The following is an 18,922-nucleotide window of genomic DNA, read 5'->3' on the forward strand; positions in this document are numbered from 1 at the left end:
GGGAGTGACAGCAACCCTGTCCCAGGCGGTGGCTGCGAGCAGGAGCAGCCAGAGCCGCACTTGCATTCCCCCAAATTTTACCAAAACCTCTGTAATCACAGCCCCCCACATTGCTTTATCTCAGAAATCGTTTGAGGAAGGGGTGCTGTGTATCTTCAAGAAATTTAACCTTGTCACCAGAATTTGGGTGCTTTTCCCACCAGGCTCTCTTTCAGAGTAATTTGGATGCTCTTTCTCCAGAGTTTTGGGATAAGCACTGTGTGTAACATAAAACACATAGCCCAACCCTTTTCCTTTTATCCAAAATACATGCAATCACAGCTCATTTGGCTGCTGATCTTTACAGGCCATATAGAGTGGAAAAGGTGCTTTAATAATAAACACAGTAAATCCATGCAACAGCTTCTTTTAGAGTTAGAAATTTAATAAAATCCTGGGTACTAACACTTCCACAGTTTGAATTTTACACATTGTAAGGTAGAACTGTGCAGGATTCTTTAATTAAGGGTTGAATTTAGAAATATTTATGTACTACAGAATGACAAAACCAAATAAAACACCAGGGCTAGTAGGTGATGGTTGTAATTTAAACACCATGGACACACTGGGAGACAAATTATATATATAGATAAATGATATTTCAATATCTGTTAAAGTCCTGTTCCAGATAGAAGGGTGATTATATAAAAACACCCTCTCTTTGGACACACTGCTTCCTGTACAGACTCAGGACTGCTTATTGTCCTGAGAGCATTTCTGGGTGATTTGGCTCACTCAGACCAAATTCCCTGTGACTGGATGAGAGTTCCATTTTCCTGGGCACAGGAAAACAGATTAACAGGTTAACAGGTTAACATTTTAACAGGTTAACAGGTTAAGAGGTTAGCAGATTTGCCAGGTCCCTTCTGCAGGGCTGAAAGGCACCTCCAGTGCCAGCTGAGCTCTTTGCATGGCCACCGGATGCCCGTGGCCACCAGAAATGCTGGGAGCACTCTGAGTGTCAGGCCCCATTGCTGTGAAACAAGCTCCAGAAGAAGATTAAACAGAGTCATTATCCTGCTTGGATTTGGATGGCAGTGACACAAGATCTGGCCCTGCTTGCATATTTCTGTGGAAATCTTGTTTTCTTAGTGATGAAATCTGATTTCTGAGTATTTTTTTGTACGGTCTCAACATTTGCTTTTGGGTTTGAAGGAGTGATTCTGGCTGGAACCATGGCTAGCAGACCCTTCAAAACAGTTGCCCACGGTGGTTTATCTCCCTCCTGGGTGTTTGGGTGAGTAGCAGGAGCCCTGTTCACCCACCCTGTGCGCTCTGAAGATGTCAAGGCTATATAAAATAAATAGGATTTCACACTTTACACACTTTATTCACTTTGAATCTATTGGCCCTTCTCTATGAGCAACTTCTCAAGGGAATTTTGTGGAGTTTGATTGCTGGTTGATTTTTAATTTCCCTCTTTACATTGCCACCACTATGCTGACAAAAATCTTTTAAAATATCCATCATTCTCAAATGCCAGAGTCAGAGGGGTTCTAAAACATCTTGTAGAGCATTGTAGCAACCTTAAATCCAAATCTGCACCAAGGCAAACGGCAACTGAACTTGGTGGAAGTGTCAAAAACTTGTTTTTTAATGCAGAACAACCAAAATGCAGAGAGCTCTCTGTGAAGAACTGCTGTTACTGGGAGGGAAAACTTTGTTGAAGGAGTATCAGTTGATATTACAGGGAGCCTGATGAATTTAATAGCACATAAACCTATGCCTGAAAAAGAACAAATGGCATTTTTTGGGTCCAAACTACTGTTTCTGATGCTTGAACAATTCAGAGCACATTTGTGAGGCAATTCAAGATGATTGTGTCTGATAGGATGTGAGAATACTGAACTGCTGGCATGTTAAATGACAGGAAGGCTCAATATCAAAGGAGAGAACACAACAGCAATCTCAAATCCAGTTTTGTTTCCTACCACTGAAATCAAAATGCTGAAAGAAATCAAACGATTCATGATTAGTTGTGTTGACAAACTGAGAGGAGGAGAGAAGGAAAGGGTGAAGCATCCTAAGGTGCACTCTTGCAGTGAGTTTCATCAGACACCTCAGTGAATTCTCTCTCCTCCCAGCCCAGGCTCTCACCCTCTGGTGGATGAACATCACCAGGGAACATAATTAGCCGGAGTTCGGCTTTTGTCAGGAGGGAATTTCCTGAATGATGGCCGTGCTCCTGGAGGAGAAGCAGCAAAACCTGCACAGCATTGGACATCTCCTGTGCTCAGCACTCCATTAAAGCTCACCTGGAAAGCCCAGGACAGTTTATTTCATAGATCATCCTTCATTAGTGACCAGGCTTTTACCCCTGCAGGCTTTGAACAGGGATGAGCTCCTGCTGCAGGAGAGGGGCTTGTACTCTCGGGAACAATTCCTGCTGAGATGTGAGAGGGAGCTCAAAGCAAATTCTGTGTGTGACATGAGATCAACCGGCAACAGCAACAGGCTGTCCACAGGAGTGACAGGTCAGATAAATCATTACAGGTAAATAAAATACAAAAAAATAGAAAAATTCAGGCAAATAAAACTCTCTCTCTTCCAAAACCTGAAGTTATGACAGCAGCAACAGTTGTCTGCCCATTTCCTACTAAGAAATTACCTGATTTTTTGGTTCAGTATTTTCTGTACTTTAATCATCATTAACATTTTTTTAAATTTTATTTTATTTTTGAAATACCTTGATACAAATGCAAACTTCAGGCAATTTTTAGCAGGTATTTAAACCTCAGATACTGCTGATCCTCTTCTGTACTACTCAAAATATTCTGTAAAGGCTGAAGGCAATCTTGCAAGTATTCCAGAGCCCAAGCCACAGAAGTCTACATAATTAATTTTAAATACTATTTCTTTTAAAAAATTACAACCATTAATTGTAATTGTTAATTGTCCATAACGACCTATGGACCGACAAACTGGATAGATAAAGAAGAGGTGTGTGTCACTCATAAATTTGTGTGACTATATATATATATATATATATTAAAATATACAATAAATATAATAAATATAATATCTTATATATTATATGTTATATATTATATGTTATATATATGTTTACTGGCATTGTGTATCTGGAGGAATGCAGCAATAAACCTGCTCTTCCCACATAACCTGCTGGATTTCTTGGTTTTACAATCTTTTGGGTTTGAGCCCTTATTTTACTGTTAGAAACAGCTGATTTATTTCTTTTCCTCTCATTGAATTGTTCTCCCCCCATGCTCTACATTACAGAGAAATCAGCAAATGTCCTGGTGGAGAAACCCAGCCAGCGAGGCACACTCAGTGTTTTGCAGAGCAGTAAATACACATCTTTCTGAACCAAAACTGTTTGCAAACTGCAGGTACCACGGAGGGAGAGTCCCACAGAAGTCTACATAATTAATTTTAAATACTATTTCTTTTAAAAAATTACAACCATTAATTGTAATTGTTAATTGTCCAAAACCACATATGGACCGACAATCTGGATAGATAAAGAAGAGGTATATGTCACTCATAAATTTGTGTGACAATATATACATATATAAAAATATATAATAAATATAATAAATATATATTATACATTATATATTATATATTATATGTTATATGTTATATGTTATATGTTATATGTTATATGTTATATGTTATATGTTATATGTTATATGTTATATGTTATATATATGTTTACTGGCATTGTGTATCTGGAGGAATGCAGCAATAAACCTGCTCTTCCCACATAACCTGCTGGATTTCTTGGTTTTACAATCTTTTGGGTTTGAGCCCTTATTTTACTGTTAGAAACAGCTGATTTATTTCTTTTCCTCTCATTGAATTGTTCTCCCCCCATGCTCTGCATTACAGAGAAATCAGCAAATGTCCTGGTGGAGAAACCCAGCCAGCGAGGCACACTCAGTGTTTTGCAGAGCAGTAAATACACATCTTTCTGAACCAAAACTGTTTGCAAACTGCAGGTACCACGGAGGGAGAGTCCCACCAACACAACCTGGCCATTTCCCAGCCTGGAGGAGAGGCAGCATCATGAAAAGCAACAAAGAGCAGATGTTCTGAGGCACAGAAATAAACTGCACACGAATGTGACACCGGGACGTGACGAAGGCAGCAGAGTAAACAGATTTCTGACAAGCAGGAAAATATCCATTCCTCATAGGCTCCAGTTAATGGATTGCTGTTGTATCATTTAGGTCTTCTCTTGGATATCTGAAGAATAAAAATAACAAGGATTATTATGAAAATGCTAGAGAAAAGGGGTGGGAGACAAAAATGAGCAGAGGTGGGCTCGAGATACACCAGCTGCCCTTGTGTGCTCACCCAGCCTGGCATTCTTGGCCTGTCAGAGCTGAAGATTTTCCCAATCTGAGAAAACCCCACAACAAAATAACATTTTTGTCCTCCAAGAAGGAGGTTAAACAGTCTATAAGCATCCCTGATGATGAAGAAGTCTGCCAGGGCCAGGCAAATGACAGATACTCAATTTAATCAGCACAAAAGTGGCGTGGTTTGGGTTTTTAACATTTTTCTTTTGCAAATGTTTTATTTACCTTATGAAATTTAGAGTGAAAGTGTCCAACCATTCTGAATCATATTCTAACTGATTGAATGCATAAATGTGAGATCAACTAAAGCACAGTTCTGTACTGCAAAAGGAACCCAGCACTGGCTGCTCATAAAAAGGAATAAAGGAATAAAGCCCGGTAAACCACAACTCCAGCTGAAATGCAGCAAAAAAATATGACACTTAAGTCCAGTTTGGTTATCACATTAAAAATGTAATTTCCTTTTAAAATGACTAATCAAATTATTAAGATGAACACACATTTACCTAATTAATGGCCTGCTTTAGTTACCACAAGTTAATTTTGAACATCACATATGTGAAAGTCTAATAAGTGTAACACCCAAAATGAGCAGAGGATTGAAGGGATTAAAGCACAGGGCTGAACAATAACATTTTAAAAGTTTAGCATTGTGTAATTCACATGATTTTAATGGGCAGCAAGGAAAGAGGGAGAGGGTTTGCCTTGTTGCCCATGAAAATCATGTGAATTGGAGAATTGTTTTTCAGTGAGTAGCCAAAAAAAGGTCCTCCTCTCTTTCTGCAATTACCCAGAGCTTGAACAGGTTCTCCTTCACAGAGACTTAAAGCTTGGATGTCCTCACAGGTACCCAGAGTAAGGTCATGAGAGAAGGGACACCCCTGGCCTTGGGGTTGATGACTTTGGGCTAAATCCTTGATTTAATCTGTGCAAGGGAGCGCACAACAAGCGGCAATTTGTTTGCTGTTAGCAGGTGATTTCCATTTTGTGTTTAACCGGAATAACTCCAGCACCAGCTGAGGGAGTTCAGCGCTGTCCAAACTCCCCGGTGTAAATCCTGGATGCAGTGAAGCCCTCTGCCACCACTGTGCCCTGGAACACGGCTGTGGCAGCAGCACCATCATTCTGCGGCCATCTGAGCAGCGCAGCTGCTTCCTCTGCCCCTAATCACAAAACACACAATTCCAGGGGGTGCTCATCTCCCCAGACTATTGAGAGAGACCTCTGCCCCAGCCCAGCCTTGCTGCACTAACCACAGCCTAAGCAATCCTTGCTGCACTAACCACAGCCTAAGCAATCCTTGCTGCACTAAATTGAGAGAGGCCTCTGCCCCAGCCCAGCCCTGCTGGACTAACCACAGCCTAAGCAATCCTTGTTGCACTAATCACAGCCTAAGCAATCCTTGCTGCACTAATCACAGCCTAAGCAATCCTTGCTGCACTAACCACAGCCTAAGCAATCCTGCAGCACAGCCTTAGCACATGTTCCATTCTTCTCTGGGGCGCAGAGCCCAACCAGTAATCAGCTGGACATGAAACACACGGCTGAGTGCTCCCTGAAAGCTGATTTTACAACGTTTCCAGTTAAAAATATCTGGAACCAGCCAGGCACAAAGCACGGACACCAGCCTCGCCAGGTGTTTGGGTGTTGTCTTGAAGGCTGGTGCATCTCAGTGACATGTTTGTGTGAGGTGGGGAGCTGAAATCATGCAGCAGTTGTTGCTGATGTGCTGTAATTACTCCTAAAACTGTCACATCACTTTTTAAATGTTATCTGTCTCATTAAGTGCAACACTCAGAGACCATGAATGAAGGAAAATGGGAAGAAATCTCCTTTGCAGTATGCTCTTGGGGATCACCAGGGCTCAAAGATGCAGGTGCAGGTTTAGGGCCTTAGGAAGGTTTGAATGTCTCAGAAAATCCGGAAGATTTCAAAGTTTTGATGTGCTACAGTTATTTTGTCATATGTTCAAATTACTCTAAGGTGATTGTGCTTTAAGCACTTGATTCCTCTGAGCCATTTTAGAGTCTGGGGTTTAATCCTGGTTCATTTACAGATCTGCAAGAGAACAAGAGGTAATCTCAGGCATCTGGCACTCGGAAATGCTACAAATGGTGCAATATTCACCTCTCTCATCCTTACAAAAGTGCTACTCACATTATTTCCAGTATGAAATCAAATAAAACTACTGTATAAAGTACATCAACTAAGTCACATTGTTCCTGCTTACAGGGATTAATAGTAAAGCATTTTTAAGTAATAAAATAGTGTTTGGATCTCTCCAAACATTACCTATGTGGGATTTCCCCAATCAGTCACTGACCTTCGCTGGGCTGTATTTCCTTCTCAGCTGTTCCCTTTCACACCTTCAGATCTGAGCACAGAGCAATTTGCAGTGGTTTGGGATGAAAAACCCTTAATTTTTACCTGCCCCTTCACAGAGTAACAGTTACAGCTTGTGAGTGAAAATCAAAGCAAGGAAGGAAAAATGGGAGGAAAAATGTGAAATGTCACAGGATGGGAAATTAGAGCTAAGAACACAATTAAAGAAGATTTTCTCTTAACCAGATCTTAGCACTCATGCAAAATGCATTTATTTGGTTTCACTGGTGTTTTCTCTGTTCTAGAACCATGGGCATAGCCCCAAAGGTGAGCTCCTCTCTCTGCACCTGCCAGGACCAGGAGAGTGCCCGAGCTGCACTCATTTCCCTGCCCCAGCAAATAGGCCAAGAAATAATTCTGGTAGCTGGCAGGAGCTCTTCCAGGAGAACACTGGGATCAGAGAGGAGCCTCCTCCAACAGCACCAAGCAGGCACTGGATGTGTAGACACAGGGGGCTCTTCCACAGCTGGAACCCTAAATCAAAACCAGCAGTGAGAGGACATCACAAAAGGAAAGATTTGAGGAAGATTTTTCATTTCAACGCCCAAAATTCTTATTTCTAAAATTAAACTATTTGTCCAACATGCTCATGTCTTAGGTTGGAAATGCAAAATGTGGCTGGGGGTTATTCCTATTCCCATATCTTTGCCTGAGAGCCCCTTAATTTCGAAATTATAATAATTCAGAGGAAGGGAGTTGGCATTCTCTATTTTAAGGGAGGCTCCTGCCTCCCTTAACAGACACCTGTCTTTTCAAACCGAGACAGCACAGCAATTTTAACTTTCTGCCAAGGGTTCAGGATGCTTTCCGTGATGTGATGTTTCTTTATCCATGGATAAGTATTAATACTAAATATAAAGCAATGAGACTGACAGGAAACGTCAGGGGCTTACACTTTGCAAGAAATCTTGATTTATCACAGAATTTGGCAAAGTACTTAAAAGTGATTAGCTAAATTTACATGCCATTAATATGGATTTCTGTGTGAGTCTGTGTATTTTTACAGAATATCCTGTGTTTTGCTTCCATATACAGGCAAAATATTCAAATTCAGGCAGAAAAGGCAATAATTCAGCTTAGCTGAGTCACTCTGTTGGAGCAACAGCCCCATCTCAGTGGGAAAAAAGGGATCTGTGAGCCTCATGCAGGAGCTGAGGGCATCACCAGCAAGGAAAGGAACTAAGAACAGCCTCCAAAAATCTGGCATTGTGAGCACCAAGGTCATTCATAAATATCTTTATAAACATTCACAACGTGTGCATAAAATAGAGCTGATGAACTGCTGCAGAGCAGGAAAGGTTAATTGTAAAAATAGAGCAGTTTACTGCACACTGTCAGAGGTTCAGTCAGTGCTGGGTTTGTGCAGTGAATTAACCCTTAAGTCTGCTGTGTCTGTCTCCAGAATCCTTTACTGGATGTTCTCCCAGCCCCTAGCTCATTAATGAGGCAGCAGAGCCTTTTTTTTTTCTCCAGTAATGAGTCTGAAGGCTCACAAATAGCTCTGATTATAGCCCTTGGGGATAAAAGAAAAAAACAAAAAAAGAGAAAATAGGATGGTGAGTTTGGTCATCTGAGTCACCTGGCTTGAGTGGTGAAAGCTTCCCAGATTTGATAGATTATTTTTATTATATTATTATAGTGTAGAGAATTCATTCACCAGGGCAGTAACCGATGTCTGTGTTTTTAACAGCTGCTTCTCGGGGTTCCTTCCCATTTTGTGAGAGCTCTGCATCTCTGACAGTGCATTGTTTGTTATTCACATTTTTGGTTGTTGCTCCTCTGCAGTGCTGTGTGGGACACGGATTTGTGGAGAGCTCTTAGGGCTTGACAGAAGGCTCACACAGTGTGTACCTGATGTAACCTTTGGGATAAAAAATGGTGACTTAGGAATGCTATAGAATAAGACAGATATTGTTGAGAGAGAAATAGAGTTTAAAAAGTTGCAAGGGGTAGCCTTGGAAATATGACTAGATACTTTGGAGAAATAGAATTATGAAAGATACATGGCAGTAAGACTCACGAAGAGTACTTTTAGATTATTAAGGTATTTATAGCATAGTGTAGTTAAAAGCTGATAGCCAAGAAACACAGTGTTTTGTAATTAAAAAATAGTCAACTTCTGATTGTGATAACGTGAATTATAACATGCGTATTGTCTCACTTTTATCATGAGACTGGAAATAGAATTAATGTTTTCAGAATGCCTCTCAGTTTCTCAGTTTCTCTATTTCCAGGTTAAGAGAAGGGTATTGTCTGGCAGTGCTGCATCATTCTGAGCTCATGCGGCAGCTCTGCCATGTCTGGAGTGTCATGAATAAAAAGTTATTATTTTTTTTAAGGTTGCAGAGTTAAAACAAGTTGGACCAGTTGCTGTTAAGTTAGCTTCATTGTTAAGAGTTCTTCAATTGCCCGGTTGGTGATTAGCCATTGTCCCCCTGATGCTTGCCAGGGAGTGACACCTGGACCCTGCAGGTACCAGGAGAATGGGAGTGGCATCAGAGCTAGTACGCAGATGAGAAATGCATTGCACTAAATCTTCCCATTTTCCAGGAAAACCCCTAAAAACAACGAGCCAACATAGAATTAGGGGACCTAGGTGATGTCTAAGGATGGGCGCGTAGTCCAGTGCCTGCTTGCATCCTTTTTGCTTCACACCCTGACCTGAAAGGATGTTGACTAGAGAGAGGACCCGAAATGTTGGACCGAAAAGGCGGAATCTGCCAATCTCCCGTGAGGACCCAGTCCCCAGCTCTGCCTGCAGACCAGCGGACAGAGCTGCATCATCACCCTCCTCCTCCGTGCCACTCTTGGGGACAGCGGCGGCGTGGGCGCGACCCGTCGATTTCTCCCCACCTGAGCTGAATCTCTTTAATAAAGGCATTAAAAAGGAGAAAGATCTCCTGCCCCCTTATTTCATAGAGCACTTGGAACGTTTCAAACACACAAAACCTGCAAAACCAGCATCAGAGGGATGGCAAATTCACCGAGGGGCCTCAGGAGCAGAGCTCAGAGCGGTGTGCTGTGGAACTGCCCAGCCCTGGTGAAAACAAACAGCTGGCAGGAGCAGACCTTTGTGGGCTGGTTTGTGTTCCTGCTCTGCCCTCCACAAAAACTGCTTTTTGTGAATTCCCCCATCATTTCCCCGACTGCACATCAAACTCTGAGAAAAACAACACAAATCCCACCCCCCTCTCAGGGTGAAGAGGATTAAACTGTGTGGGGATTTTGGGAAGGAAGTTACCAGGCAGATGTGTAGGTGAAAATTCCCTGGTTTTGTTCTTTTAATTGCTGCATGCTCTGCCGACAGACGGACAGACGGACACAAAGTGTAACACCAGGCTGGGCCAGCACCACCCTGGCTTCTGCTACACCTGCAATTTCCAATTGGACTTGAATCACAGCTTTGCAAAGAATTTTTTTAGGGTTTTTTTTTGGGAAGGAGGGAATGACAATATGACAGAAAACCAATATTAATAGTAATATTTTAATTTCATATTTATTTTAATTAATAATGCTAATTTAAAATAATTTTATAAATTTAGATTTAATTTTGATATTTCAAATTAATTTTAATATTTAGATTTAATATTAATGATTGTAAAGGAAATGCAGTGGAGTGAGCATTGTCCACTATCACTACTCCCCTGTGCATCATTTGATTTTATATCCACCCACTTCAAATGTGGATATTACTGCTTCCTATTTCTTGCAGCACAACCCAGTATCCTTGGGGGAAACTAAAAAGGAAGTAAAGACTGAAAAAATATCACTACCTTACTGTGTAAAGTCACATTTTGCCGTTTGACAAATCTTTGTGGAGTCAAATTACAAATTTTTATCAGTATTTTTGAATTCCATGAGAAGGAAAGTTTTGTTGAAAAAGAGAAGGCAATGTTTCTTGGGTGACAGGAATAATCCAACCCGTTGAAAAGTCACAATGTCCTGGCACTACAGAAGCCACACAGTGTGAGGTGTGGACAGATCAAAGTCTGCAAGTTGGGCATTCAATCAATAATTACCACACAAAACACTAAAATTGTACTGAAACACCACAGAGGAAAGCACCATTTTTTGTGCCAGATGAGGGATTTTCACATTTGGGACAAATTCGAGTTGGGGGCATCATTTAATGCCGTAAATCTGGTGAGAGCAGCTTGGACAGCTCGGGGCTGTTGAGGCAGGAGCGTTACCTGGGAGGCAGGACCAAGAGCATCTTCCCTGTGTCCCAGGTTTTGCTGCATGCCAAGAAATTCCTGCCAGGTGGGGAGGCCAGGGAGAGCCCTGCAGGACAGGCACACATCCAAAAAAATGCCAATAATTGGCCTGAAGTGTTCTGAAAATCCAAATAATCTGATTATGAAGAGAAATAAAATATAATATATATATTTTATATAATATATACAATATAATATATATTTTAATATAAAATATATACTATAATATACTATACTATAATATTCTATAATATACTATAATATATTATACTACAATTAATATAATATAATCTATATAATATATATAAATGTAAATATATAAAAATAATATATAATATAATATAATATAATATAATATAATATAATATAATATAATATTTCCTCATTTCCATAGATGTTGCTCAGGCCAACTGTTCTGGTTTGATCTTGGAGCTGAAATCCTCATATAAAGCTATAGAGAAGAGCCTGTATTTCCCTGTAACACATAAAATCCAGGGGAGATGAAGAGTTCAGGTTGATATCGAGCAAAAGTCTCCGTGCCAGAGCAAGCAGATGTTCAGGGAGCTGTGATCCAGTGAGAAGCTTGAACAGGGAAGGAGGGAAGAGTGCTCCTGTGCCACCAAGAAGAAAGAAGATCTCTGTTCCCAAGGATAAAGATGATTTTGGAGATAGATAATGAGAATTTTGCCTTTGAACAGCACATCTTGAAAAGGGCACCCCATAAATTGGCGTGGCACATAAACACAGCTGTGGGAAATGGGAGGGATTTCACAATTACAGATTTCCCTGGGCAGCTGCTGTTCATAACAAAATTGAGAGCCACGAAAAAGCTTTTTCTCTTGTGGAAAAGTCTCCATAACCTGAACAAGAGAGACTTCTCTCCCTAAGTGAGCTGAGGAAAGACTGTTCTAAATCTGGTAAACTGGCTGAAATTTTGTTTCTTTATATTTTCAATAAAAAAGAAAAAATTGTGGGGACAGGAGAAGTGTTCTGAAGGTTTTATTCTTATTACTCTTTCTTATTACTCTTAGTTACTGTTAAAATTTTCTTTATACCATTTTAAAGTTTTGAGCCTACTTCACCTTTGTCCTAATCCTACCTCACAGCAGGTGGTGCATTAATAATTACACAATCATTAGTGCATTAGTTGAGAAATCTCAAAATTAGCAAAACCTCAAATTAGCAAACTGAAACCACAGCACAAAATTCATATTTCTACCAATTTTCAAACTGAAGCCAGCACATCAAGCATGACCCATTCCCTGTTAGTGATTTTGGGGGTCCTGAGGATAAGATCCACACCATGAGGGTAAGAAATAGGTGGATATATATATTTTCCAGGTTAATGCAAAATATTGGGCTGAGCTTTCCACAGCTGTTCAGTGCAACATTAAATCAATGCCTGGATTTTCAGGCATCTGTTTGGTAGAAACCTGGAAACTGCAGCTCTGTTTGACTGAGCAGCTGATGTGTCACAGCCAAAATGGATGAAATTTCCAGCAGATCCACAGAAACATCAGTAGGGCATCACTTGCAATGTGGTATTAACTGTGTTACCTTGTGCACCATTGAAGCCCAGGTCAGAAAATGAAATTGTCAGCGAGCAGATGGCTCAGTCCTTGAGCTGCTGCCTGGTGAAAGGATGGGTTTGCTCACACCACTGCTAGGAAAGTGGCTTTCTTTGGGTTTTGTTTTGCCAAACGTGGGAGCAGGAGGATCACGCTGAATTTTTGGTTCATGCACTCGTGTTTCAGGAGCAGAAAAACAAACATCAGTCCTTTCATTGCAATTCACAAATGAGGAAAGGAATTAATTAGCAGCCAATTGGATGCCTAGCTCCAGCTGTGGGTTATTCCTCATGGATTTGTTTTCCAGCCTGCCACTCATTTACAGACATCCTCATCAGTCTGATCACAGCTCTTGTATTCCTGGCACAGAGAGCCAGAACAATGTCCAAAAAAGTCATTCTTGGCTCAGGTGTGATAATAAATTCAGAGTGCAGCTGAAAGTTGTCATCAAACTGATGATCCAAAGTCTCCATTAAAAAAAAAAAAAAGATATTTAAACAAACACATTCTCAAGTGCATCAAGGTAATTAAAAATAATTCTTGTAAGTGATTTTACAATTCTGCAATGCCTCCAAGGGGCCCTCAGTAACTGGTTTTCCCCAGGACACGTTTCCACACAAGGGGCTGAGAGAAAAACAAATCCACAAACACAGAAATAAAACGTTTTTCATGTTGGAGCTTGCTGGCTGTTAAGGGAAAAGTGATTTACTCAAAACTACCTTTACTTTCAGAGAATTTACAATAAAAACTGCATCCAAAATGTGCATTGAAAGACAAAAATAATCCCCCAAATGAGAGAATTAATGACAGATTGGATAAAAACCAGCAGAGTCTGTACTTTAACTCTTTATTCTACTATTGCAGTTTCTAGTTTATTGTTATTCTACATTATATATTATTATATATACATTATATTGTATATTATGTATATATAATTTTATCTGTCATAGGCTATAATTTATTATACATATTATATTATTATATGTTATATATTACTATATATTCTAGTCTGTTGTCATTTTCTACAGACATACAACAATATGAACAGAGGAATGAAGAACACTTAAATTAAAAAGCATAAAATGATCACATTTTTAAAATTATAAAACTAATTAACTGTATTTTTTAAATTACAGCAGCTAAACCAAGTGAAATAGCAGAAAAACTTTGGTCATTGGAGACTGAACGACTCTAAGAAACCCTGCCTCAGTTTCACTCTGCTTTCACAGTTGTTTCATGCCAAAAACAGAAGAAAAGTTAATAGGAAACTTCCATTTAAATCATCATTTTACATTGCTTAAAGTTAATTTATTAACTTAAATGGTCGTGGGGAGGAAATACATAGAAAAAAACTCTGCAGCTTTATAATACATCCCTTTCTGCCCTTCATTCTCAGGGCAGGTGATGTAAAAAAAAAAAAAAAAAAGTCAGGAGATTTTGTTAGGAGTTCTGCCTCATTTTTTCCTGACCATTTAATTATCAGTGGTATGTTAAAGAAGCTAATTTATTTGATTTAAACTGAATCTTCAGAGGTTGCTCCAGACACAGAGCACAGCTTAGGGAAGAAACCAATCAAAACCTGCTCCAATTTTCTTTATTAATAAGAAAGCAGGAGTGGCTCCTGTGGCAATGGTTCCAAAGGAGAATTTAAGAGATAATTAAATAAAACCTTGCAGATCCAGAGAACATTTCTGGGCCAGTCACGGGGGTTTAGTGTCAGGCAAAAAGCAAAATAAACCTCAGTGATGCAGCAGAACCTTCTGCACACCCTGAGAGCCAAGCCCTGCAAAAGGCAGCACTCCTGGAGATGGATTAATCTAAGATATTGAGGGGTATATTTGATATCTATTGATGGATATATCTGAAAGCTGAACGTTTCTGAGGTGCTGTAGAAACCTGTGGGACAGATTGGGCTGTGTGAACTCGACACAGATCTGCTGCTGCCTGCTCTGCTCCTCTTGGCTCTCCTGCTGTGGGGGAGCATTAAGAAAGAAAAATACCTGGCAAAGTGATTAGTTCTGAGACCCCTCTAATTATAGCCTGCAGATAGCAGCATAACAAACTCATCAAATAGACTGGGTATAACCTTGTCAAAAACGAGGATAAATCACTTTTAAAAGTTGTATTTTATAAGAAAATCATTTTTCATCCACTCAACCACCAGGAAAATAGAAACAAAGTGAGGTCCACTGAAGTTTGAAGAAGGATTTTTACACAGAAAATCAAGAGAGGGCAAAAAAGGCACTTTTTAGTTTCCATACTCACTGCTACACTTGGTGCAAACACCCCAATGTCTGCTCTTAACTTCCACCCCTGAAAACCTTTTTCTACTTCTGGCAATAAATTCCATTGGCAAATCTCAGTCTGAGGGCAGGCTGGGCAGTTCTGCCAGGTTCCAATGCTCTTTATCTGCATCCTCTGACATTGTAGACACTTTCCTTCAGACAAGGTTTGGGTCTGCAAACACACACCCTGCCAGCTGTTACAGAACCAGCAGAACAAAAAAAAAATTTATCTATTATTAGAAATAACATGAATAAGAGAGCCAGGGGGATTTCATGGACGTATTAAGCTGATTGAAACTGAAGAGATTTGGTGGGCAGGAAAATCCTGATATTCCATACACAAAGCCTGAAGGACTCGGTGGGGTATTTTAAGATGCCAACAACAATTCCTTTGCCCTAAATAATAAGCTGCCAGGTGATGAAAATGGGATAGCTCTGGTTGCACTGCAGGATGAGTCACTGGCTGAGATAAAGGAGCAGAGGAGATGAAAGCTGTGACACCCTGAGGGTGTGCCAGCTCCAGTGGGACAGGGACAGGGACCCTTCCCCTGCCTCAGTGCCTGAACAGCCAGAGGGGCTGTGCAGTAAAAATGCTGTAAAATCTGTATTCCACGCGTTTGTCTTCCATTCTCAGACATGTTTGTGGGATTTCAGGTTGGAAATCCTCTAGGAAGAGTGGTATTCACATTCTCTCTCCCAGTGTTTTTTTTCTGGAGAAGCACAGAGAGAAGAGGACAATTCTTATCTCTATTTGTGCTCCTGTTGTTTGGCACATGTGGAATGCGTTATGGAGATTGCTTACCCAAAGTGATTTGGCAATTGGGATTCTACTAAGGATTGTTTTGTTTCCTTGGCCAGCTAGAAAGAGCTGTGTCCTGGCTGCCTCAGACAGTCACGAGTTTCCTTTAGGGTGTCATTTAGTATAGCACAGTATAGTATCTTTTTAATATAGTACAGTATTCATGAATTACAATATAGTTTTAACAAAGCAATTGTTCAGCACTCTGAACCAATGGAGTCAGACACAAACATTCCCTGTGTCAAGGACTCCCTAATTCTACTATAAGGAGGCAGTGGTTTTGCAGAGATATATTAAATAATGCACAGGCACAGTCAGAGCACCAGGGGTAGGCGAGAGGCTTCAGGGGCACTGCACAGCAGTAAAGAGGCACCCTGTGGAAAGAAGTTCCATTGAAAATGCAGCAGTCAGACTGTTTCAAACCCCAGTAATTTGATTAAAATCTGTAGATATTTGATAAAAAGCTATTTTGTGCAATAGCTAGTGCAGACTCAATCTCATCTCGGGCAAACACAGGCTCAAGGTGGATGAGAAAGGAAAACCTCTCCCCAAGAACCTTCCCAGCAGGTCAGGAGCTGCCACCTGAAAGTAAAATCTTCTTTACTTATTTGTAGGTATTGATTGATACTCACAGGCTGATAATGCCTCTTGCTGGTGGCACAAGGAACCCGTGGAGATTCATATCCTTGCATAAAAATAAACACTAAAAGAGGAATTGAAAGGAAAGCAGAGTGTCTGCAGGGCTGGAGTCCAGCAAAATCATCCCCAGCGATGGGAATGATTTTCTTCAGTCCATCATTCCCCTCACTTTCCTTCACAATAGGTTCAAAGTAACAAAATGCTATTTCTCTTGGATGTCTCATGCCAAAAAAAAAGTCCCCAAAATGAGGCATTGTGACCTCAGTTAGATCTTGTAAAGTAGAATTCACTTTTGGGATGCAGTCCTCCTGGGGAAAGGTTCACAGACATGGTTTTCAAGTAAAAGGAGATTTTCATATCATTAAATGCTTTGCAGTTCATTTTCATATTATCATTTGATCTTTCAGAAAGCATGGTTTTAATTAAGTTCCTGTGCTCTTTCGAGCCATGTTGATTCTAGCATTTCAGAGATTTTTATTCCAATTTTTCTTTTCATGTGAAATAAGTAAACAAGTGTTGAACCACTAAAAACCACCTCTGCAATAACTATCCTGTTAACTTCTACCCATTATTATCCTGTAAACTTCTACTCATTATTATCCTGTTAACCTCTCTGTTTTCAGTATTTTATGCCTGTAGAAACGATCCTCCCCAATCAAAAGAACAGTCCTGGTAATTTTAATTGCATTTCTAATGAAAGCACTCCAGGCTCAAGGCTTAAAGGCAGTTTCATTCTACAGGTATTTTGCTTCCTTCACTTACCTGAGGATGATTTAAACCAAATTATTTTAAGCTTTAGGAATACAAATTGGAAGCTTTGCAGCCACACCTGGGTGTAGACCTGCAATCTCTGCAGTGACATCTTTGCACTGCTGGCAAAACAAGTGAGACAAGGTCACACATTTCAAACTTCCAGCTTTATTTTCCAGCCCTGCTGCTAGCACAGGCGAGTGTGGAGAGTGCAGACTGAATTTTGCAATTCAGGCAACAACTTCATTTCCGACCCAAGAAACCACCCAGGCTGACACTGAGTTCTTGTGTTCTCGCGGCTTTTTTGTTTTACATCTGAGCTTTGATTCAACGTGAGCTTCAGTGCTGATGCTTATCTGAGAGCATCCTTCAGCTCAGGATAGTCAGAAATGGGTACAATAAATAAATAAATCATCAGTCATCAAAGATCTCTGCTCCCTAATAGAACACATCCAACTTCTGCCTCCTTTTTGATAAACCTGTTTATTTATCATCATTCTGTCCATCAAAACATAAACCATTGTGACCTCTGCAGTCACTCTGCCCTCCATCCATCAGTTTGCTCCCAAAAGGATTCATTCTCTCTTTTCACAGCTTCTCAGACCTCCTCTGGCAGAAATTCCAGTCCAAACTGCATTATTATTTCCCCCTCCTTTTGTGGCTCCCCTGTTAGAACTCTAATGTGGCTGCTTCATTAAATAAACTCATTTTAACATAGGTGGTCTAGAGCAAGTAGAAAGTGTTTATCCAGGGCCCAAGTGATTAAAAAGACTTTGCTCCACTGCAGATTTGTAGAATTAAGTGTAGACTTACAACAGCTGGAAATTTTGTCAATTACTGCCAGGGAAGAAAAGCCCTGGGGAGTTATTGACACTCAGACTGTTCAAAATTATGAATGTGCAAAATTAGGACCCAGTAACTTGGGAAGAACCCAGTATTTAAAGGGAAAAAAGGATATTTGAACATGTTTAAGCATTAAAAAAGAAAAAAAAGTTTCTTTAAGTTTTCAAACTTGCTCTGAAATCCCACAAAACAAACAAAAAACCCTGAACGACCCAACCCAAAAAATCTCCCAGTTTCCCTTCTCAGATCCTGCAGATCAAATAGAGAGTGTGCCAGAAATCCTGCCTGGGAATGCAGAGTGCCAGCCCACTCCCCTGAATTCATTGGTTAATTATCTGGGCTGGTTTCTATTTCCAGCCCAGGGAAGTGGCACAGGCCAGGGCCAGCAGGTGCTGCTGGGATGTCACACTCAGCTCCTCAGCACCACGGGGTAAAAATCAACTCTGAGCTGCTGAAAGGGTTAAATCCTGCCAGAGACCCAGGCACAAACCTCCCAATTCCATCTTCAGGGCAAAACCATCCCGGGTGGGTTCAGTGGGGAATTTCCCCCTGTTAAGTGAGGAAAAATCCCTGTGAATTTATCTCAAAAATCCAGAAACAGGTTCTTACTGCCATGCACCTGTTTGGCCTCACTGCATGGATTTTATATTCATTTATTTCTCTTCATCATCAAGGTTTCATAACTGTAAATGTTGTGCTGTGAGCCATCTCACGACCTTACATTAATAAAACATCTGATTTTTTTGGTAACACACTGATTTTCATGCTCCTGCTTGGAAGTTTATTAGTGGCAGTAGTGCTTTTTAAAAATAAAATTAAAACCTTTGGCATTTCAATTAACTGTGTAAATTAATAATTCATATTTTGGTCATTGCTTGAAATAAATTATTGATTTAATGGTAGTTTCCCTAAAGGTAATTATTTTGGTCCAATTAGGCTTTGATAGAGAATGATTTGGTGTTTATCAGTATTGTGATTTACTGTCCTTTTACCAAAGGGGCTAAATAAAGGAACTGTTTATAGTGGCATCCAAGCATGGACAAAGACTTTACTCACATCTCACACCTATTTTTCATAA

Source organism: Onychostruthus taczanowskii, unplaced genomic scaffold (genome assembly GCF_017590055.1).
Source record: "Onychostruthus taczanowskii isolate IOZ18803 unplaced genomic scaffold, ASM1759005v1 scaffold116, whole genome shotgun sequence".
Taxonomy (NCBI): domain Eukaryota; kingdom Metazoa; phylum Chordata; class Aves; order Passeriformes; family Passeridae; genus Onychostruthus; species Onychostruthus taczanowskii.